This window comes from Aethalodelphis obliquidens, unplaced genomic scaffold, assembly GCF_003676395.1.
Source record: "Aethalodelphis obliquidens isolate GAN/ISIS:26980383/991018 unplaced genomic scaffold, ASM367639v1 scaffold25, whole genome shotgun sequence".
Taxonomy (NCBI): domain Eukaryota; kingdom Metazoa; phylum Chordata; class Mammalia; order Artiodactyla; family Delphinidae; genus Aethalodelphis; species Aethalodelphis obliquidens.
Window position 1 is genome coordinate 14365635 of NW_020837969.1, and position 24616 is coordinate 14390250.

At 39.8% G+C, this 24616-nt stretch overlaps 1 long non-coding RNA gene across 1 annotated transcript in view; it reads left to right on the plus strand.

Annotated features, from left to right (window-relative positions):
- LOC113628780 (uncharacterized) overlaps nt 1-24616 on the plus strand; it is a 113878-nt gene that overhangs the window by 14550 nt on the left and 74712 nt on the right. Inside the window, exon 3 of the long non-coding RNA XR_003436240.1 lies at nt 7961-8139. This is a non-coding gene — a long non-coding RNA (uncharacterized LOC113628780). The remainder of the gene's footprint in view (nt 1-7960; nt 8140-24616) is intronic.

The following is a 24616-nucleotide window of genomic DNA, read 5'->3' on the forward strand; positions in this document are numbered from 1 at the left end:
GATGTGGAAGTGAGAATAGCTGTTATAGCAGGCAAAAGGGAAATGGGCCATAGATGAGAGGAAGGGAGATAAGTCTGCTCGGATGAAAGTCTGATGCATCACCAAAGCTTTCCCAGATACTTAAAGTCCTGAGAGTCATGCTTTGAGTAAGGATGACTTAGTGGGATGAGCACGGCAAGGCAGCCAGGTGCTCTTAGAGAAAAAAAAAAATCGAATTTTCAGAGTGTACACTAGGATACCTCCCTGGGCCTCAACACTAGTGTGCAACCTGAGCTTGTGTCAGCTGTTCTAAATGAGTGTGTGTGAAGGTGGGCAGAGTTCAATCTTGTACATGTAGCCTTAGGTCTTCACTGCAAAACCCCAGGGCCTAATAAGGTTTGCACAGTCGCTTCTTGGCTGTGGGGAATTAGCCTATTTGAAGCGCCATCTGTTTCCAGTTGGGACCCTAACTGATACAAGCAGGCCTATTAATTATCTCTCTCAAACCAGCTGTTGGCAATCCTAGGCGTTGTTTCCTGGCAGCTATTACCCTACACTACTTGCCTATATTCCCTGTAAACAAAGGTGTCAGTATAGAGCAGTGATTCTCAAAGTGCCGTCTCAGACCAGCATCTCCAGCCTTACCTGGGAACTTGTTAGAAATGCAAAGATCACCCACCCAAGGCCTACTGAGTCCAAAACTCTGGAGGTGGGTGGAGTAACCTGTTTCAAGAAGCCCTTCAGGTGATTCTATATGTGTTAAAGCATGAGAACCGTTAGCAAAAGGAACTCACAATGCAGCATCTTGAAGATCATATTTATGTTCCAAATAAAAATTTTAGCTCCTTAAGGTGTATAACATGATGCTTTGATATACATATATGTAGTAAAATGATTACTACGATCAAGCTAATTAACATCTCCATGTCTTCACAGAGTAATTATCTTTTCTTGTGTCTGGTGAGAGCACCTCCCAGGATCTAGGTTCTTAGCAAATTTCCAGTATTACAGTATTATTCGCTGTAGACACCATGCTGTACATAAGTTCTCTAGAACTTATTCATCCTACATAACTGAAACTTTGACCTTTATCTCCTTTGACAAATATCTCCCCATTTCCCCCACCTCCCCACTCCTGAGAGCCATCATTCTATTCTCTGCTTCCATAATTTTGACTTTTCTGGACTCCACATTACAAGTGAGATCATGCAGTATTTTACTTTCTGTGCCAGGCTTATTTTGCTTACCATAATGTCCTCCAGGTTCATCCATTTGTTACAAATGGCAGGATCTCTTTCTTGCTAAAGGCTGAGTAATATTCCATTATATGTACCACAATTTCTTTATCTGCTCAATTTGTTTTCATACCCTGGCTATGGTGAATAATGCTGTAATGAACATGGCTAAGGTACTGATTTCATTTCCCTTGAATATATACCCAGAAGAAGGATGACTGGATCATATGGTCATTCTATTTTTAATTTTTTGAGCAACCTCCATACTGTTTTTCATAATGACTGTACCAATTTACATTCCCACCAACAGTGCACACGGATTCCCTTTTCTCCACACCCTCTTCAGCATTTATCTTTTGTCTTTTTGGTAATAGCGCTCCTAACAAGTGTGAGGTGATATTTCACTGCAGTTTTGACTTGCATTTCTCTGATGATTAGTGGTGCTGAGCATATTTTCATCTGTTGGCCATCTGTATGTCTTCTTTGGGAAAAAATGTCTGTTCAAGTCCTCTGTCCATTTTTTTCATCAGATTATTATTATTATTATGCTATTGAGTTTTATGAGTTCCTTATATGCCTTAGGTATTAACCCCTTATCAGATATACGGCTTGCAAATATTTTCTCCTATTCTGTAGGTTGCCTTTTCATTTTGTTGATTATTTCCCTTGATGAGCAGAAGCTTTTTAGTTTGATATAGTCCTTGTTCATTTTCACTTTTGTTGCCTATGCTTTTGGTGTCATAGCCAAAAAAATCATTGCCCTGGTCAATGTCAAGGAACTTTTCCCTGTGTTTTCTTCTAGGAGTTTTACCTGTTTTAGTAAGAACTTATGTTTAAGACTTTACTCCATTTTGAGTTGATTTTTGTATATAGCGTAAGGTAAGGGTTCAATTTCTTTCTTTGTATGTGTTTATCTAGTTTTCACAGCACCATTTATTGGAGAGACTCTCTTTTGTCTATCATGTATGCCTGGTGCTCTTGTTGAAAATTAGTTGACCCTATATCCTTGGGTTTATTTCTGGGCTCTCTATTCTCTTCTGTTGGCCTATGTGTCTGTTTTTATGGTAGTGCCATACTGTTTCGACTACTATAGCTTTGTAATAAAACACAGCCTGAAGGGAGGAAGGAAGGGGTTATTAGAACCCAGAAAGAAAGAGTCAGGTTTGACCACCTTGAGACCACTACATGTCAGTGAAGAACACAGCCAGTCCAAGGTAAATGTACAGGGAGGGAAACGGGAGAATAAATGTCCTGACCTCAGTAGCCTCCCTCCCTCTATCTTCCACCTGAGCACCCAATGAGAACAAGAGAGCAAGGGAGGCCTTGACGCCATCCCCACAATTCCATCTCTGGGGCACAGAGCAGAGTGTAAAAGGGTAGAGGGGCAAGTGAAAGGTATTAGGCATCTTCCAATCCATGTCTTTTATTTAGCAGCCCTAACTGCCAATGCAAGTTGAGGGAGAGGTGATGGTACCAGAGACAGGTAACACACATTTCAAGTGCTTGTCTCATTTTCTGAAATCTTGTTTAGGACATAGCACAATCTGAGTTAAGATGACTGAGACTTATGGAATTCTCCCACACTGTAGAGTGGAAGAATTTAGGAGGGAAGCTTAAAAAGTAGGGGGGAAAATTTTCCTCTAGATGAATTTAATGTGGGGCCAGTCTCAGGGGGTCATTATACCATTACGTTAAGTGACTCAAGGCTATATCAGCAATGCCCTAAATAGATTACTTTATTGGAGGTTAATGAACTGAGTGATCCTATTGAAGAAATTTTTGTTTGTGATCATCATCTAACTGTACAGGCCATACCCTTTCTAAATTTGGTAGTGAGAGAAAAAAACAAAAAAGGAAGAAACAATTTCAGCGTGTGATAATTACTCTAGTTGCAGTAACAGGGCAAAGGTAGACCAGGGTCTAGTAGCTTGAGTCCAAGAAAGAATTTGGTAGGTTACTGGGGAAATAGGGTTTACTATGTTAATTTTGTGGATTGGTTACCAAACCTAACTCTGTGACAGTGGGCAGAGAAATGCTAGTTATCTTCCAGCAGGATTTACTGTTTGAGGGGGTCCTTGAGAGGATCTCAGCTACTCCTACTACTTTCAGTGCTTTGTTGAGACCTGATAAACCAACGTTGCAAGTGGATGACGTAACCGTGTTTGGGAGAATGTTAGAGCTCAAGGAACGGTTCTCTAAAATTCTCTACATCTCAGATAAGGACTAAAAATGATCCTATGAAAAACTACTGCTTTGTCATGACCTCGTAAATTATTTATAGCATTATATTCCAAGACTGCTACCACTACCACCTGGTCAGCTCCCAGGAATTAAGGTCTTCTTAGGCTTCAATATTTAATGCTTATTGCACAGAACATAGCACTTATCAAAAACTCATTGCTTAGTCTTTAGTTTAATAAAAATTACTATTTGTTCACTTTTAACATTTCTTGATTTTTTTTTTTTTTGGAAAGCCTCCTTTATCAAGTCTCTTAATGACTCTCTGAGGTAAAGTGCGTTTTGATTAAATAGTCAGCCATTAAATGCATTTACACGTGCTTCGTTTAGCACTGACTCCCTGGTATCATATTTGCTTGGATATGAAATGAAAGGTTCTGGAAATGAGTTGAATACTTTGATTACAGAAGCCTAAATAACTGGTTTATACCTCTGTTTTTTGGGTTTTCCTTTTTTGAACTTGTACTTGGTCATCTCTGCTCTGTTTATATTCACTCTGAAGAGGCAACAAAGAGATAAGCCTCTAAATTTTGTCTGAAATATAGGATAGATAGCTAAACATCCATTTCCCTAGAAATGTGCTAGTTCTGAGATGTCCTGGTGAAGTAAAATTATACATAATTTGCCTTTAGACTGTGTATATGTATTTTGAACAGGTTTAGCAATGGGAATATATCCTGGATTCCCTTTAAGTCCAGATACTTCCAGTTGAATAGTTATTTATGAATAGTGGTTTTATTTTAGTGCGTGTTTTAAATACAGTAAGTGATTCTGTGAAGAGGGCTAACTTTTCAGTAGATTTTACCAATTCGAGTCAACCCATTTCTGAAAATCTTCAGGATGCACTAAATTCTTTCTTTTTTACGTTTAATGTTCTTCAGAGATGGATTAAAAAGTTAGCTTTTGAATTCTACTGTATAGGCAACTTCTATTTGATATTGCATTCTATTTTAAATCTTGATTCTGTAAAGGTTAAGCAGCTTCACATCTAGCTCTGAGAAGGTTTCAAAGAGGAGCAAAAGTCTTATTAATATCAGAGTGTTTAGACCACTGAGTATCACCTTTACTTTGCTGCCCCACACAGGCTGCATACCTAGGACGCAGTGACTCAGATCCTGATGCTTCTTGAGTAGGAAGAAAGCAGGCACGGCCTCCAGGACAGCGGCCACAAATACTTGCTGTGTTCATGAAGCAGCTTTTTCCCAGCTAATCATGCCACTCTGACCATTATCTTGGCATGCGGCACTAATTCATTTTGGGATGAGATTACATAGTCGAATGTAGAAAGCTAATTTGAAATACCCACTTTAAAATGTGGTGAATGTTTCATGCATTCTATGAAATTACCTGCCAGTTGACTTTACTTTAGGCGCAGATATGCCCCCTTTGCACGTGCAGAGACTTCTTTTTCAATGCATCTACCCAGTATTCACGTGTAGAAAGTTTATGGAAAGATTGTTTTGCTGAAGCATACAAGTGATACAATGAAAAGCTCATGGGGTTTGCAGCCAGACAGACCTAGATAAGGCTGCTATTTTTGATGAGGGACAAATTTCTTAAGAGCTCAGAGCCTGAGTTTTCTTATCTAAAAATGTACATAATAATATTTCCCCAATAGGTTATTGAAATAACCTGTGTAAGAATCTAACAAAGTCTGAAACTTAGCAAGTCCTAAAGTATAGGTTTCAACTTTCTCCCTTTTAAAAAATATATTTATCTATTAACTGAGGTAAAACATATTCAAATTCTATTTATTTGAGCAATAATCTAAAAGTCTGCTTTATATCTTTAAAAGGCATATATTAAAAAATTGTTATATAGGAAATTCGATCTCCTAGCATAATACAACTCTTTGAGCCGAACTCTAATAAGCTTTCTTCCAAAGATTTGGGTCTTTAAACTATCTTTAGCCCCATTATCAGTGTTTCAGATGGGGCCATTTGGATGCAAATTAGCCAGAAAATGAACTCCGATAGAAGTATTTATTTAGAGACCAATGTTGTAGTACTCTGACCCAAAGAACTTCCTCACAAAATGGGATCGCACAAAGGTCAGTGATAATAAAACAAAAACATGAATCAAAGTAGAATCTTCCAGTAAATTAACAGCAATATATTCAGTTATTACATCAGTCAGGATTATTTATAAATATGTCAATAAATAGTGTAGCATCTCGTGGTTTCTCTTCATGTTCCTCAGTTTATACCATTTGCAGTACTTTATAATCTACCTCTGTAATGTAAAAGAAACCCATTGTTTAAGAAATATCCAATTACCTAGCCTAAGAAGCACCTGTGTCCTCCCTTTACTTATCCTGGAATGTTTATTGCTGTAAACCCGTTATTCTTCTGTGCTGGTGGATCTCAAACTTTATCAGGTGTCGGAACCGCTAAGAGCTGGACCCTACCCTCAGAGTGTTGGATTCAGTAGATCTGGGTTGAGGCCTGAGAATCTGCATGTCTAACAAGTCCCCAGGTGACATGATGCTGTTCTTGCTTTGGCTGGAAGAGCAGGAAAGGAAATGCACAATGCTCAAGGCAATACAGACCCCCCACTGTTTTTCCCTCTGCTCTCTCATGCTCCAGTCTTAGAATAGAGATGTAGCCAAACCACAGTCCCACTGAGAGAAAATTGTTGTGTGCTGTAAGCCTTTGAGATTTGAGGGTTGTTTGTTATCCCAGCAAAAGCTGACTAATGCATATCCGTTCACTGTGACATTATTTAAATAGTAACGATCTAAATATTTGAAAATGATCTAAATATTTGGCAATGATCTAAATATTCATTAAAAAGATTGAATGAATAAATTGTGGAATCTTCAGATAGTGGGATAAAATATAACAGTTAAATTGAGTGAACAAATGCCGTCTATGTCAATAAATAAATCTTAAAAACCATGATGAGGGTAAAAATGCTGCAGCAGGCTACCTGCAGTCTAATGCAATTTACATAAATTTTAGAAAATGCCAAATACTCTGCTGTATTACTTATGGACATATACATAGTGAAATTGTTAAAATATGAATGAAATAATAAATTCTAAATTCAGAAGAGTGGTTACCTGTCAGAGGGGAGTGAAAAGAATGAGTATGGTGAGGAATGAAGAACCTGTATCTGTAAAGTTTTGTTTCTTCATGGAATGAGGAATAGATGTCAAGATTGGACACAGCCAGATGATGGGGACACAGAAGTACTAGTCTGTATACTTTCCTTTATGCTTGGAGTAGATCACAACACAATAAAGCCTATCTTTTAAAGGAAGGAGCTTCCATTAGTAATGGGTTTTGACAACTCATGGGGTCCAGCAGCTTTAGGTGTGTGGCCGATGAGTGAAGCTGGCATTTTGAGATTCTCACAGGTTCAAAGAACAAAACAATAGAAATAAGTGGCTCAAAATATTTGTGGTTCAGTCTTATATTTTAAACATGGACACAGATATCAAGCCGTGTAGTGTCAGTAAGCATGCATACCAGGTATTTCCTTTTTCCTGAATGCGGATTCACTTACTTGGCTGGAAAATTCGATTTGATTTGAAGTAAAAATGTAAAATGCTTGGATAGGCTTTCAGTAAAAATGCTTGGATAGGCTTTCAGAGGTTACACACAAAGCCCAATTTCCTCTCATTTTTTTTTTTGTTTTGTTTTGTTTACTGGAGACAAGAAAAGAGGATAATTGGGGGTGGGTGTGATTGTCTCAAAACTTTACCCACTTCCTTCCTTTCCCTTTAGGAGGAAGGCGAAAATATAGTGTTGTTTCAAAACCTCTACAGCACATCGGAATAATCTGGAGAGCTTTCGAAAAGCACAATTTTCCAGGCCTCATCTCACATCCTAGTAAATCTGGAGTTTCCACATATGAGGCAGAGAATCTATTTATTTATTCATTCATTCATTTATTTAAAATCTTTCTACAGTTACTGTTATGTTCATGAGACCGCAGCCCGCCCCAAAGCCCCACCAGCTGAGAGTTTCTCTTGTAAATTTGCTGCTCACTGCGGGATATTGTCCGTTATGTCTATCTTATAAAGCAGTCAGCAAGTGCTAAAAACACAGCAAACCAATAAATAAATTAGGAACATTGTATATAAATTGATTTATAAAATTAGGTGGGTCCCTTAAAAGGAGAGCAGCCCAATTATAGTGTTACCCTACTGAGCCCTGGACGTTGAGCTTCATTTAGAAGTTTGCGTGTATAGAAGGTTATCTTGTAGCGATGCTAAGAGTATTAGGGTTCCCTGGGAGTGTGAGCCTTCCATTAAAAATATTGTTAGCTCTTCTATTCAAGGTGTAGGGTATGCAAACGCAAAGGTTGGGAGGACGCTGACTTTGAAACTGGTGTCTTTCAAACTGAAATTGTGGTAGTGATGACCTTTTGTAGGTTTTCTTTTAAAGAATATCTGTGTGTTCTTGAAAATTAATGTTTATTAAAATGTTAATGTATTTTTATGATTAAAACTTAAATGCTAACTTTTTATTGGGGGGTGTGTGTGTGTGTGTGTTGTAACCCAGGGAAGCAAGAATGAAGATAAAAGGGAAGAGAAGCAGAAAAGGAAAAAAGCAAATACAAGACAGTGTATCACCAGTTGCTGCCATTCTACTGGGAAATACAGCCGGTTGCCTGGGCGTGAGGGGTTTCTTCTGAGAGGCTACACGGAGCCATTGCCTCTTGGAACCGCGTCAGCGAGAAGGTAGGGTAAAGAATCTGCCGGCCCCTTCCCTGCTTCCGTCTCTCATTGGTCAGAGTCGGCCTGGGTTGCCGGCTCTCTCACTGAGGCCCGTCAGGCAGCCTGGGAAACAGAGGCCCTGCGCGTGGAGCGCACTGGTGGGCAGAGGCAAGCTCTGGCGGCTCTGTCTGCAGCCCGCAGCCTGGAGGCTCACTAGCTGAGCAGCTGCCCTTTAGGGATGACCTCAGAAGTCCAGGTGGGATGGTGGACGTGTGCAGTCTGAGGCGTGAGGTGAGGTGCCAGGGGGTCGTGCCAGCGGCGGCTCAGAGGGCAGGGAGCACCTGTGCAGGGAGCCCAGCGAGGGAGGGCGCTACAGCCGCTGGCCTCCACCCCGAGGTGGTGATGAAGCGTAATGAGCCTTTCTTCACTGAAGTCTCTCTGTGGCTGTGCTTGGTGCCAGTCTGGCCTTCTTGCAGGGTCTTCAATAGCACTAAGCCAGAAACTGTAGCCAAGCAAATCCTGGGAGGCACATAACTGGGGCCGCTGCACCAAGTCTGCAGTACAGGCAACATAGAACATGGTCTGAGGCCTCTTGCTGTGCCAGAAAGTAAGGCGGCTGCCAATCTTGGGTTGTGTCAAAAGGACACACGTGCCAATTAGAGAGCACCTATCGCTCAAAACCATGACAATTTCAGGGGCAAAAAGAATAATGAGTGCAATGGGTGGCCACACAAGGACTCTATAGAATAAAAATTCGTGGATGAATAGTGGTGGTCCGAAAGTGAATTGTGGCTGCCAGAGGCAGGGGTGGAGGCTGGGGAATTTGGGTGAAGGGGTCAAAGGACAAACTTCCAGTTATAAGACCAATAAGGCCCAGGGATGCCACGTCCAGCGTGGCGACTATAGTTAACACGGCTATATGGTACATTTAAGAGCTGCTTAGAGAGTAGATCCTAAAAGTTCTCGTCACAAGGAAAAAAAATCTTTTTTGTAACTCTATGAGGAAATGCATATTAGCTAAACTGATTGTGGTGATTATTTCATAATATGTGTAGGTCAGGTCATTATGTAGTACATTTTAAAGGTATACAGTGTTGTATGTCAATTATATCTCAATGAACTGAAAATAAATAAATAAAATGCAGAAGGAAGGATAGAATTTGAGAATTTGCTTTTTGCAAACTTTAATGAAATAGTGTGTCTGGGCAGTGATAAACAGAGGCTCTTAAAACCATTAGATTAAAAAAAACAAAAACCGTTAGATAAAAAGTTAAGAGGAAAACTTGAACTGGAATGGAGCAGCCTGATGATGCCAGAACCCATTGATCAATATTATCACTAGAAGTGGAACAGGCAACCAGACACTAAGTACGTACTGTGAAATACTCATGCCTCGAAAATTGAACCTGCATCTAATTCAGGTTGATCTACGAGTTCACAGGAAATATGAGGGACAGAAGAACATAGAAATTGATACCTTGAGGATGCAATCTGCCAAACTCAGAATAAGGAAATCTCAAAAGACAAAAGAACCCATTTTTCAGCAAATGGCATAGAAAAACTGAGAGTGAGGCACAAAAACAGTAAATGTTTAAACAGGGCTTGGAAAACATGTCAGCGAAATACAGTTCTAGGATCTTGTTTGGATTGTGATTCAAACAAACCAACTTTGAAATGCATTTTACATAAAATCTGGTAAAATTGAACATAAACTGGGTGTTAGATGATATTACAGATTGGTTGCAAATTTTGTCAAGTGTGATAATGTCATTGTGATTATGTTTTTTCTTTTAAAGTCCTTATCTGTTAGATATACTGAAGTATTTATGGGTGAAACCATATGATGACCGGGATTTGCTTTTACAAATCCAGAAGAGGGTAAAAAAGTGGGGATGATTAGATGAGAAAGCAGGGACAAAATGTTGCCAGCTTGTTGAAGTTGGGTGGGAATACGTGGCTTTCATTGTACTGTTATCGCTACCTTTGTGTATGTTTGAAAATCTATAGTAGAAGGTTAGAAAATGAAAATACATGACCAAGTTCTTCTTAAACAAACACACAACCTCCCAATGGGTTCTGATGAATCAGCCAGCTTTGGGAATCATTTAGGTAGAGAGGACCTTGGAATGAAGGAGGGGTAAGTGTAGAGAGGCTGGAACAACCCTTCCCCCCAACCCTTCCCCCATCTCAACCCCCACTGTTCCCAGTTGCTTTCCCACCCCCAGTGGCTGCACTCTCAGCGTTGGTTAGTGGATTATGCTCAAGAGTTCACAATCTCGGTGATAAGCAGACAGTGCAGAAGAACTCAGGATGCAGGAGTACCTGCTTGATGTTATAGCTGGTAGTTCTATTAAAATTCCTTCTCTGATCTAAGAAAAAGATTAATGGGTATTAATATTTAGCTTGTATTTCCATGAAAAAGCTTGTGGAAAAGCATTTTGCAAAGCACCTATGGTAACTAATTCAGAAAATACATCAAATTAGTCACTGTTGAGGGCTTGCATTACAAACCAAAATAAGATACGTTTTTTGATGAGCTTGAGGGTAGAACTTCATGGTTTTATGACACAACATTTACTATTAATTATTTCCCAGTTAGTTCAGCTCATAAGGTGCTATGGAAATAGCACTGAGCTGGATATCCTGAGACCAGGTTTTGATTTTGGATCTTTGAATGGCAAGCCGTGTGACTTTCTTCGAGTTACTCCCTCTGAGGTTCAATTTTTTCATTTCTAAACAGAAAAAAGAATAGGTGTCTGAGGTCCTTCCAGCTGTAAAATTCTATTTGTCTCTGAATTTAAAAAATGTTCTCATTCCTTTGCCTGCACAATTTCATTTATTCCTAATAACAACCTTATGACATAGGAAGTTTTATTATTCACACATTGACAGTTGCAGAAACTGAGAGCAGACAATAAATAGTCTGATGAAGTCAATTCTCGATAGTTGTTGAACAGTGAAAGTTCAGGGGTGACCCAATTTTCATTCTCATAGAAATATCCAGTCACTGAGTTTTCCTATGTGTGCTGGTATTTACTATTAGTAGTTGAGGCTCCATGGATTTAGACATTCACAATCATTGGAAACTCTGAAATATGAGAGAAGTTTGATATGTCTAACAATTATAAAAATTTTGCATCTCAATACAAACTATCATTTTTAAAATACAATGGTATTTCTGTAAAATAGGTTCCTTTCCAACTGGATTTGTGTGTGTACGTGTGTGAAAGTAAGTTTCCTAAAATTTCAAGAGAATTAAAGAATCGATAGTATATGTCTAAGATGTCTTGTAAAATAAACAAAAGGTCTCTAAATTTTAAAAGACAAAATGTATTCATCTAATAAGTATTTGGTGAGCATTCGCTATGGACCTCTTTGTTCTGAATGAATTTGAATCTTTAGTGTGGTTCAAAAACTACCTGGATGAGATTAGGGTCAGTTCCTGTCTAGGTTCCCTGGAATAGAGCCTGTTACCTACCTGATTTCCAGGGTCATTGCCCTGTTAGACCACACCAACGGTATTTTGGCCCTGTAATCAACATTCTGGCATCCATGAGAAAGTTCAAAATGCCACTACTTATGCTACATAACGGAACCTTGCATATAATCGAGGTACTCAGCGAGTAAATATTGAATTAAAGCTAACATGAAGACATGTTCCTTTAGGAAAAAAAGTAGCCGTGGTTAAGGCCATTTGAGCATGTGAGATTTCAGGTGGCAATAAATCAGGTTACTATTTTAAGGGCAATAGATATTTGGTTCTTTGTGGATTTGCTTGTGCAAAACTAGATCTGTGTTGTTCTAAAGATTTGATATCCACTGTGACAATGAGAGTAAAGATACCTGTTTTTTCACTTTATACTTTTCAAAGCACTTAGATTATGTTATCTCATTTAATTTTTAATATCAATTCTTGATGACACTTTCATGTAAACACTGGCTTTAATTTTACGTGAAAAACGGACAAACCTAGTCTTGTGAGGGGATAGTGTCCTCCTGCTCAAAATAATGTAATGAAAGAAACAGAAGTGTACCTTGGAGGGAACACTCTTGGCTAAAAATCTCCGACATCACTGGGGAAAACTTTCATGTTAATGCTACCTCTTTAGGTCTGAATGTTCTGGTGAAATGAAGGGGAAATAGGAGGATAGGTAAATTAAAAGTCATGCTGCCCTGTTTTAAATTATATGACCATGAAAATTATGTCTTTACAAAACTTTTTTTCTAATTTATAGTGCATTTTAATAAACATAATTCAATTGTTTAATTCCCAGTAGCAATGAACAGAAAGCAACACTGTAGGTGGCTGATTAATATTTTATGTTTATCTTTAGTAACTAACCATGTCAATATGTGAAGATGTTCTGAAAGCAACAACATATTCAAAACAAACTTCCTTTGCTATGTGATCTCCTTGAGATATTTCATTTTTAAAAGTGTTTATATTAAAGCTTTTCAAATGTACAGCGTAGCCAAATAGTATTTGTACTATACATTTAATAAAATTTAAATAAAAGTTTAAGGGTAGAAAATTTTTGGCTTAACAACAGTTTAAGGAAAGTTTCTTTCCTATTATCACCTGTTATATATAAATCTTTATACCTTCATATACTTTGGAATAAACAATTTAAGTTCAGGTTGTTTCCTTTTAAACTTCTCAGAGTTTGTCCAGGTTTTCCTTTATATTATCAATAAGTGTGTTATTATCTCTGTCTTGTACCATCATGTACCACTAACTTATATTTTCCAACCCTTCACAAAGAGCTTAGTGTATCAAATCTTCATTTTTCAGGTGCTATATAATATTTAGTAAAAGGCATGATCTTTCTTAAAGGAAATAATTTCAGTTAATATCATCATTGAGATGATTCAGGTAAACTTATCGACAAGAGAGACCATATTTTATAAATATTCATAAAACATTCCAAATATTTAACAACTGATAAGGCTAGGGCACTGGCCAATCAGAACAGACAGGAGCCATAAAGTTGAACAAAGTCCTGCAGGCCCCTTTGGGGCCAGATATTAACCCTTTAGATGCTGGATCCTGAGAAGGGAGGAAGGAGGGGACAAACCAGGAGAGAGGCAGAGGAGGGATGAGGAGGCTCCTGGGGGCTCATGACAGTGACTATATATAAATACCAGGGTGTCTCAACCTTGGCACTACTGGCGTTTTGGGACCAATAATTCTTTGTCATTGGGACCTGTCCTTCGCATTGTAGGATACTCAGGTGTATCTCTAGCTTCTACTCACTGGGTTCCATTATCACTGCCCCCTTAGTTATGACAACTAGAAACGTCTCCAGATATTGTCAAATGTCTCCTGGGAGGCTGAGAACCACTGTGCTATATCATCTGGTACTGAAATATTTCAATATCCTAACAGCCGTTACATTCATGCCCCCGCTCACAGTGTCTTAAACTCTTACCTGCCTTGGAGAGCTTAATAAAGATTTGATGAATGAAGGATGACTTATGCAGTCAGTCAATACACTGGGAATAACCTTTCAGGAAAGGTTGATGCATACGTCATCTATTGTATTTGAGTGTAGGTACATCTTGATTTACGGCTAAACAGGTGTTTAGTGAGTCCCTTCACCATGTTGACCACAGTATTTGACACTGTGGAGGCCGCTGGGGCATGAGGTCTAGGATTCATTGTCTGCAACTCTTCTCACTTCATGTACACACTCTTTTTGGATCATTTCTTCCATTCTCAAGGTTTTCAGTTATACGCAGATATATCCTACATTTGCATCTCTATCCCTCTTTCTGCACTTAAGCTGCATTTCCACTGGCCATGCATGTATTATACTTTAAATAGGAAATGTAGAAAACTGAACTAGCTTTTGCCTCCCCTCTCTGCATTAAGACAAACTCTTTGTCCTATTTTACCTAAATTAATTAGATCATTATCACCTCATTCATGGTGGTAATCTAGATAGCTCTCTTGCAATTCCTACATGGAATCAACAATCATGTCCAGTTTTAACCTAGCCACCAAATAGTTTGGATTTCATTCTCTTCTCTTTGTCTTCACTCCACTGAACTAATTCTAGTCTCCTGACTGGTCTTCCAGACTCTGGTGTGTTCTCTCAAATCCAAACTTCACACTGCTTCCTGCACCATCTAGCTAAATGGCAACTCAATGCCATGCTAACGTGCTTATGTTTTCTAAAGGATAAAATCTAAGCTCTTTAGCACAGCTTTCTAGGTTCTCCCTAACCTGGCCTCTACTGAGTCTTAGAATGTCCAACGTAGCATTTTCTGTTCCAGCAATTCAGAACAGCTGTCAGTTACCTGTTACCCTATGATCAACTTGTCCCTTCGACCTAGAATACGCTCTTGACCCTTTGTTACCTAACCAACTCCTCATCCTTCAGTTCAGGTGACACCTCTTCTAGGAAGTCTTCCCTGAGTTGTTTACCCTGGGCTCAGTAGCTCTGTCATTTGTGGTACTCTGGGCCTTCCTTAACTGTAGCGTTGTCACCCTGGGCTGAAATGGTCTATTTAACTCTTGTGTGGTTCACCACTAGGACTGAGACTATGTCTTATTCATCTTTATATCCTCAGTTCCTTGCATAGGTGCTTAATAAATTCTTTCACTATGATCTCAATTATGGGAAAAAAATCCCCAAAACCTAGATTTACAGATATTGCGGAAAAAAAAGACCAGAAGGATAGCCATGTAACATAGATTCTGTACTTTTGACATTTTATTGGTACTTTCTCTCACCTTGGCCACAAGAAGTATCGGTGTAAAGCTTATCCACATTACTACATTACATAAGGAAAATAAAGTTGCTTTGCAAATTTTGGGGAAGGCTGGAAAGGAATGGGGTGAGGGGGAGAAAGGGAAGAAGAGGCAACAGCAACAACAAAAATATAAACTTTGCTAATTGTATCCCATTAAACCAGTGCTCTCCAAACCTATAACCTGCTTCTACCGGGAAAAATGGAAAAGCAGACTAGAAGTCCAATGATAATAGTTCCGCTTACTTCCTTTGTTAATTGTGAACAATGCCCAGCCCTCCTTCCTCACCACCCAGACACCCTAAAAAAGCTTTTTGAAAACAATTATGTTTTATGATTTTTTTTTCTGCAGCTTTCAGGACTCAAGCTCAACTGAGAACATAAGGCTAGCAGATGAGCATAGTTTTAAAGAAGTTATAATATTTGGGTTGAAATTCCCTACTCTGTTAATTATGGCCCTGAAGACTTCTTGTCATAATAGCAACATTTCACAACCCCTTGACATTAGAATGTTGATACTCAGGCCCTAGTGCAGCTGCCCATGCATGAGGCCAACAGATGGGCATAGTGTTTAAAAAAAAGAGCTGCGTTGCTAAGCTTCAAATTCTCTAATCCCGTCACCAAGGCTCTGAAAGCTCACTGCTTGAAAAGGAGGCTGGCTGCTTCCTCATCTCAAGAACCTGGCAGTCCTTTGGTGCCCTTCCTGTCCCAGCTCAGCTCCACACTTGGAGTTGCAGAGAGAAGGGTGTCAAGAAACCATGGCTAACTCAGCTAAAGTGTCATGAAAGATATTCCTGTGGTTGACTTATAATCATGATTCTAACCCTCACCTGGTGCTCTTCTGGAAGAACACTTAGGAATAGGGATAAAGACGACAAGGCGGAAAAACAAAAAATAATCATATTTTCATATTTTTTCTAGAACATGGCATTACATTCGCAAAAAATTTTTGCAAATCACTGAGGCTCTATTTATAGTTGGTCAGCAAACAAGATAAGCACTACAGACCCTTTTATTTACAACAGTCAATAAAAAAAACTTCCCTTGCAATCCATGTGCAAATTTACTAAACTTATTGAATATCATAAAATATGGGCTGAAGAATATATAAATGGAATGTCTGCAACATAAAGGAAGCTGAATTTAATCACCAGAGAAGCCACATCTTACGTTCAGTAACGTGGTATGTTGGAAAGAATATGACTTTTTCAGACAGTCAGGCCTAAGCTCAGATCTCATTTCCTGTACTTACCATCTATGTGACTTTAAGTAAATCACTCTACCTCCCGACTCCCAGTTTATTAACATGTAAAACTGAAGATATAGTAACCATCGACAGTTAGATCTCACTGAGGTTAGAAATTTGAGTTTAAGGTCTTGTTGCTCGTTAACTGGTACTTCTTCCTAGTGCAGATTCAATCCGTTCATCAAAGGTTCACCCTCTGTCTTTCAAAGGCCCTACTCTCTGTCCTTAGGCCTTGCCAGGCCTCTTGTTCCACATCTTTTTTGTGGGATGGAATCAGAAGTGGTAGTCATCTTCTGGTTCTGGATCACCCCTGATTCTGTAGGTTGGGGTATGCTCTTCTTTACTACATGGGTGTTTTTAGATGTGTATCATTTATTTTTATTTTCTGCTTTGAAGAAAGTAACATACAAATACCTACGACTTGAATTCACTTATTTACATGTAAATCAATTTCCTTCTCCAACACACTGATACTAAATTTTTATAGGGATGAAAAATTTTCATAGATGATGAAAGTCTGAAGCTATTAGAAACCAAAGGTATTCTTGGGATTAGTACCAGAATATTGATTGAACATTGCATGGATGTTAATTGGGTCTCTAAAATGTATTGACAAAAGAACTTCCTCATGACACATACACTAATGTTGGACAATCTGCCACGCAGTTCCAACATTTGTGGGTGGCTAAATGCAGTTTGCTTTAGTTAATGAGGAATTTAGTACAGTGAAGGGGGGAAAAAGACATCTAAGTAAATCCTTTGTTCTTATGAACTGATTCTAGAAGCACAAGCTGCAGCAAGCCCCGCCTGTCCTTTCCAAGCCTGGGTTTGCACTACACCAGGGCAGAGAGAATCAATTCCTCACTTCCTATTAGTCACCCACACAGCAGGGCTGTGGGATTGGCTCATGGGACTTTGTTGAAGGAAACGTGTTCAGAAGCCCTTAGTTCTGTTGACTCTTGTGGACTGATTACCGCAAATCTGCCCTCTGGACACAGCTGCCCTCTCCCTGAGGAAGTAATGGAACTGATTGACGCCTCTTCTGCCCATTTCATCCCTAGAGAACTGATGACCAAAGAAGACTCTCTATATTATACAAAGCCTTAATTTAATCCTGGTTTTATACCTCAGCACCTGTTCACTCCTGTCCAGGTCTAATGTTTGAACACCTTGGAAGATTACAAACTTGTCTGTGGGCCCCTAGCCTTTACTATGATTTTTTTTTTTTTTTTGGCTGTGCTAAACGGCATGCAGGATCTTAGCTCCCCGATCAGGGGTGGAACCCATGCCCCCTGCAGTGGAAGCACAGGGTCTTAACCACTGGACCTCCAGGGAAGTTCCTTACTATGATTTTTTATTCTCCCATTACCCCCTCACTATTCCCACTCCATCACCCCTTAAGCCCAGCGTGTCAGTTCTCTGCTGCTATTAAACTGTGGTTCCTAGAAACACTCTGAACTCAGCAATGTATAATTTAACTTGAATTTTAAAGTCAAAGGGAATCAGAGGTACTCAAGTATCATTCATGAAGCCTGATTATGAAATGGAAGGTTCGCCCATATGCTGGTATGGAAAAGTTATTTTGTATTTGGGTGATGGGAAAGAGTGGGTGGGAAAATGGGATCCCCTGACTAATGAAATGACTGAATATAGATTTAGTAACATTGGACTATGTGCTTTGATGCATGGAGTTATTTTGGGAGAATAGTGGCATTGAGTTTAGAATTTAGGCATGATTTTCTCGGCAAATTCAGAATGAATGGTGAATGAATGGAATGTGATATGCCCAGCTCTGTACTGTCAAAAAGACCACAAGTTATGTAAATTCCTTCTTCCTCAGATTTACATCTGTTTTCTTACTCCCCATCTTTCGTTCTTCTCTACAACTTCCTTTATCTGCTTTGGCCACACACTCATTCAGAACTAAAAACAACACCAGCCCTGAAATAGAGAAAAGTTTGTTTTGATTCCGACACAGTGACCTCTGTATGTGCTACCTTTATTCAATCATATATTGTGTGTTATGAAAGTTTTCCTCTGAGATCTCCATATGAAGTCGATTGTAAAAATATCAAGTATTCTGTTTAAGTGCCTTCCCCTTGGGTGTGCCCATGCCATACAGGACCTCATCAGTTTCGGCAAGTGCCAAAGATATATAAAGATTTATTCTCCTAATTGTCCTTTCATGGGTTGAGGCAATGACAGCAGCAACAACAATATTAACCAAATAATCACTCTCATTGGCTGAATGCTTCCCAGGTGCCCGGCACTGTTCTAAGCACTGTCTATGAACGACCTCATTTAATCTGCGTGACATTTACTCGGCATGACAATCCTACTGGGAAGGTAATAATTGTTTACTCATGAGGGATGTGCACGAGGCCTGTGTTAATCTTAAACTTGCCTAAGAAGGTGCCAGATTATGTGCTGTGCCTTTGGTGGAATCCAAGAACAGTTCCCTGGCAACCAAGTGCCAACGTCAGTCCCTTTAGGGATCCCTACCGACGTGTGCTACCGACGTGTGACCCAGGGGCCCAAGGCCAACATAGATTTGCAGGAAAGTTAATTTAATCCTATTCGTGGGCACTGAACACATTTTTTTCTCTTACTAAGAACAATGGATTAAAGTAACTAAATCAGAGAAGTTAAATCAAATCCAAAAGTCTCATAAAATAAATACCAAACATGACCTCCTGAAGGCCAAATATATCATAATTAGTACTAATTGAATGCTTGCAGCATATTTCTGAAGTGTGCTTTGTTTTAGTATCCACTGTAATTGGATCCAATTCAGTATTTCACTTGACTTTTTTTTTAAGGGAATTGATGTGCTGAGGTCTTGTTCTAATGACTACTTTCATTTAGCCTTTTGCCATGAAAACCAAGCCATTGAACAAAATATTTAGTAGAGAGCATGCACTGCAGATTTTATCCTATACTGCCCTGAGTCCACGACCTTACACACTCATACGCTGCACTGCTGCTGTCCAGATCACGAGTTTTAAGCTTGGAAAACCTGGTCTCCACTTGCACAGTTTTGCTCCGTAAGGGGATTCCGCTTTGGTTAGTGATGGTTTAAGTAACTGCACACATACCGCCTCAGAGGAGTGAGTAGTTGCGGGTGGAATTCAGAATTATGGGTTGAAGCGAGCAGGGATTTGTTCAAGACTTGAAAGCTTTGAAGCTGAAGATTTGGCTTTCTCTCATTATGGCGGAAGAATGAACTTCTCCTTAGCAAAAACGTATATTGAGGAAGAACATAATTTAGGTTGATTTTTACCACCAGCCTCACCTTCTACCTATACGAAAGTCCTTTGAAGTCTGCAAAGTAAGAAAGTGAAGGAACACTGGCCAATCGTGAGTCATTACTTAATTATTCATGAGGTGTATGGTGTGTGTCAAAGAAAGGGATTAAAAATGTTTGATGTGTGCTGCCTGAGAGAGGAATGTTATCCCGGGGTATAGACACCGTCAGGTAGAGAATTTAAAGCATGTAGCAGTCAGATGTTCCAGGTCAGGAAAACCAAAAGAGATAAGTTTCGTCTCTTATGACTGAGCAGTGCTTTGAGACAGACATTTGCACATCTTTAACGAACAGAGGGCTACCAAATGCTGCATGAAACCTAAAGATCATGGTGGGTCACTAACATTTGCCCTTTCTGAATACTCCCTGACATTTGGAACATTTGCCGAAGTGTGGCTTCTACTTATAGGTGAAACTGAAGTTCACTGTTTAAGTTCAGGGCATTAGAGATAGAACAGAGACTATAATACTTTAAAGAGAATAAGAATATGGTACAAAATGCTACATGTCAGCCTGGATATTGACTATCAGATTAGTGGTCAGGTTGCCCTGCCCAGTGCCTCAGGGTAGGGGCCCTCTCAGAGAGACATGGGAGCAGGCCCCCTGGAGCCCAGGGAACAAGGCACCTCATCCCAAGCTGCCTCAGTGTCATTATGGGGGTGACACTGCCACTCCAGTGGGCCCAGAGAGTAAAGCATGGAACCAAAGAGGATTATTCTTGAGCCTTAAGAGGTAATGGAATTTGCTAAGTTTGGGATTGTTCCTATTTCCCACTTTGGGAATGGGAATGTCTATCCTATGCCCAGCCCGTCATTGTATTTTGGAAGCACATCTGGTTTTACAGGTTCACAGCTGGAGAGGAATTTTGCCTCAGGATCAGTCATATTTCAGGATTCACCCATAGGTGATTCAGATGATATTTAAATGAGATCGTGGACCTTAGACTTTAGAATTGATGCTGGTTAAGTTGAGGCTTTTGGGGCTGCTGAGATAGAATAAATGTATTTTGCATATGAGAAAGATATGAATTTAGGGGGTCAGGAGGTGAATGCTATTAACTGAATTATGGCCACCCCCCCATTCATGTGAAGCTGAATGTGAAGCTTCAGCTATGAATATGGCCTAACCCCCAATGTGAAGCTGTTTGGAGATGGAGCCTTTGGAAGGTAATTAGGTTTAGATGAGGTCATGAGGGTGGGGCCTTCACGATGGGAATAGTGCCCTTATAAGAAGAGACACCAGAGAACCTCCTTCCTCTTGCTCTCTCTTCCCACCTTGTGAGGACACAGTGAGAAGGTGGCCATCTACAAGCCAGAAAAGGGATCCTCGGCAGGAACTGAATCTGCCAGCACTTTGATCTTGGACTTCTCAGCCTCCAGAACCATAAGAAATAAATGTCTGTTGTTTAAGCCCTTCAGTCTACAGTATGTTGTTATGGAAGCCCGAGCTGGCTAAGACAGCAAGCTTCCTAGCTTTGGGCCTGAAAGAAATGGGATAGTATCTGGATTTTAATCATTATAATTATAATAGTAATGGCCAACACTAATTGGGTGCTTACTATATTCCAAGTGGGGGTGTAGCAATGGGAAAGTCTATAGACCTAAACTTGGTGGAGCTTTCCTATAAGGCGTCAGGGAGATGCAGAAATAGTGTGGACTCCTTTGGCTATCTCTAGGAAGTGAGATGTCTGACTGTGATTTCAACTGCTTCACAAATTTTCATATGGTGGTTACAGATTGTAACGCATTTCCAAAGAAAAGAAAAAAAGTTTTGAAATCCAAAATAATTACATGTTGACTGAATCACTAATCTTGATGAAAATTTCATTTAAACTAGGTGATTTCCATTTCAGGTATGGTAAAAATGAAGTACTCTCTTTGCAGACTTGTGAATAATAATCTCCTGAGTACCAATAATCTGACAGCAATGGGCTGAACAAAATAAGCATTTTGATCTCTAATCAGAGAAATGAACACCTGTGAGAAGAAGAATGGAAAGAAATTGTAGGACTCACATTTCCAGAGAATATAACTGTTTAGGAGGAAAAAAAGCCCAAAGATAATTACTACAAATCAATGTGTGTCTGGAAGGTTTAGAATTGTTTTTGAATCATAATCTTTAGTTTTCTCTCTGAATGAGTGTTCTTTTTAAAGCAAACAATGGAAAAAAAAGTTTGAAATTTTTCAACCTGGGCAGAGGGGGAGGATCCTCCATTTAGTTGTGATGTTTTCAAACAGGCTACATGTATTCTCCAAATAAAGCAGAAGGAGAAAAGGTGGTGCTAGAAAAAGATAAATCAACATTGAGATCTGTAATTATTATGAAATATGACCCTCCCTTAAAACTTTGCAGAAAAATATAACCACTTCTAAATTATTTATGCTTTCCTAATATGCTCTGATTCCCCACTTCTGCTTTCAGAAACTCTGATTTTACAATCTGTTTACTTTTATTTACTGAATTATGGAATAATGAACAATATCATTATTGCACCCGCGACTTAGACAATATCAGCTCTCCTTTGACTACTGCGGCACACGTCAAGATTTTAAAGAAAGGCTCAATGGTTAAAGCTGTAAGTGCCGAATGTCCTCTTATTACCCAGTATTCCAACCATCCTGAGTGTGCCGAGCTGCCAGCACACGTGGATTCCCCAGGGGTTCTCAGCAGTGGTTGGTGGTAGTTGCTGCATCAGAACACTCTGTGAATGCAGGGGCTGCAAAGATGAGCTCGGGTTGCCAGTGTTTATGTGTGGTCTGTGCTCCGTTCCGTGTCAACACGTGTTAAGTCAAAAGGAGTAGCCATTTTCCCCTCTCTTGTAAGCTTTTTTTTTTTTTTTCCTTTTAGAAAGAGAAAATATTTTTGAGCTTTCATGTAGCTGGTGCAGATTTTTTTTTTTTTTAATGTAGCACACAAGATGCAATCATTTTATCCTGTTGTTAATGATTAGTATGAATGGCTACATGAACTGCCTGGTTTGTTTATTCATCCTGAAGACTGTCAGGGCTAAAACGGACTAATCATGTTTGTTTTCGGAAGCATCACGGTCTGGTTAGCGCTTTGTCTCCCTCAAGGTCCGTCTTCCTTTTGATGTCGAGGCGCGCTTCTGGCAGCTGTGAGGCTCCAGGACTGCTGCGCCTTCCCCACGTCCTCGGCATCCCTGCTCCCAGGGAATGACAGGCCTTCATCTGCGCCCTCTCCTTGCCCTTGCGCTCTGCCCTGCCAGGAGTCCTAATGGGAAATGGCCTCAAAACCCTGCCTCCGAGTTCATTAAAAACCCTGTTTCTCTTACATCATCAAAGCGTTCAGTCTCTCATTGCTCAATTCACAGACAAACCAAGCAACTGAGAAGAAATTCATCTTTATCCCCAAAGGTTCACACTGTGTGGAAATTATTGAACAGGTGGTAGATATTTTCTCTGTTTACGTTAACAAAAGGCAGAGCACTGGCGGCGGGATGGAAAAGGATCTGTTAGGTAACTCCGCCGCCCGAGGCGACCTCCCTAGCTGTCTCGAAAAGCACACACACCTCTGATAAGTAAATGACTAGCATTTATCTTCTCAGAGCCCAGATCGTGTTCCCGAGCACTTGGCAAGATCCGTTCTTACATGTTCCTTTCTTAACTGGCCACTGTCTGGATTCTCATCCCTGCTCCGACCCTGGTGGGGAGAGATGCTGGGTGGGTTAACAGATATGATCTAAAAGATCCATTTACCTAGATGGGAAGAGGCTATGAAAACACATCTGTAGAAGCATAAATGTGTTTCAGACAAATCGGGGATTAGTCCACCCTGTGGTCCATGACATTTTAACCTTGGAAAGTCTCTCCTTAAGCTAATTCTTTGGGATATTTAAGATGCTAACTCCTTTTGTGCATTGACTTCAATCATGGAAGGGCAGCGCCAGAACTAGAAAACTCCAGATAATTCAATACCATTAGCTTTGTCTCCTCACCAGGAAAATTACTTATTTGCCTGGTGATTTGCATCGTAGTTTTGCTGTAGGTTTTGTTGAGTAGTCGGTGGTCAGGATATCACACAGCTTATCTCATTTAATCCCTCATAATATTATTATGAGGTGGATATTACTTATCACCATTTTCCAATGTGGAACCTGAGAAAAGAACTTTCTTTTCTGTCTCTTGTGTAAAGGCTCACGCTTCTTCCATTACTGTGAAGGCTCCTGTCTTGAATGAGGGCATGGGCCAAGAAACAAATATATAGACATTTTATTTTTTCTTTAAGCTTATCCTGATATTTATTTCAGTCCTGTTCCATCTACAGAAAATTATGCTCCGCTACCCCTATTATCTTCTTATTTCTACCCCAGAATCACTGTTCAGAACTTGTCCCAGCGCTAAGAATACCTCAGTTGTATTAATATTTTCAATCTCATATTTGCACCATTTTAATGGATGTTTGTCAGGAAAACCCAACCCCTAAAATGAATTACTATGTTTTTTAAAAGATACACATGAAATAAGCTAAAATGAATATGTAGGAAGCTAATTATATGCCAACTTGAACAATACGTTTGATGGGATTCATGTAGCAGAAACTTCCTTGTCTCCTCAATGGTGTTCTCCCGTTAACTGGACCGTTAAAAGTGGTCCAGTTTTCGCTAAACACAAGGTTGCTTAGCTGGAGGCCACATTTCGCATCATCCCCAGCAGCCCAGGTTGGTCACGGGACTAAGTCCCCACTAATGGAATGTGAATAGAAGCAACGTGCATCACCACCGTCACTTCTCTGAGAAGAAATCACTTGCCCCCCACTTCTGCTCTTCCTTCCTGAAAGCTGGATTGTGGATGTGGCATTGATTCAGAGGCAGGCAAAGATAATGCCCTAAGGCAGTTGTTCTGAATCTGCTGTCCCCAGACCCCCAGGGATCCCAGAGATATTTTTAGTGGGTCTGCATTGTCTAAACTATTTCAATAATAATACTAAGGTTTTTTTTGCCTTATTCGCTGAGTTGACATTGGCACTGATGGTGCTAAAGCAATGACGGGTTGAAATGACAGCGCCTTCGTGTGAATTAAAGTGGTAGTAAAACAAGTGGCACTTGTATGCTTCCTGCCACACGCTCACAGAAGAAAAATGCCAGGTTCATATAAAAATACCCTTGATGAAGCAGGAACGATGCTCAATATTGTTAAATGGCTTTTTAATAACGTGTAAAGAACCAAGAAATATGCATA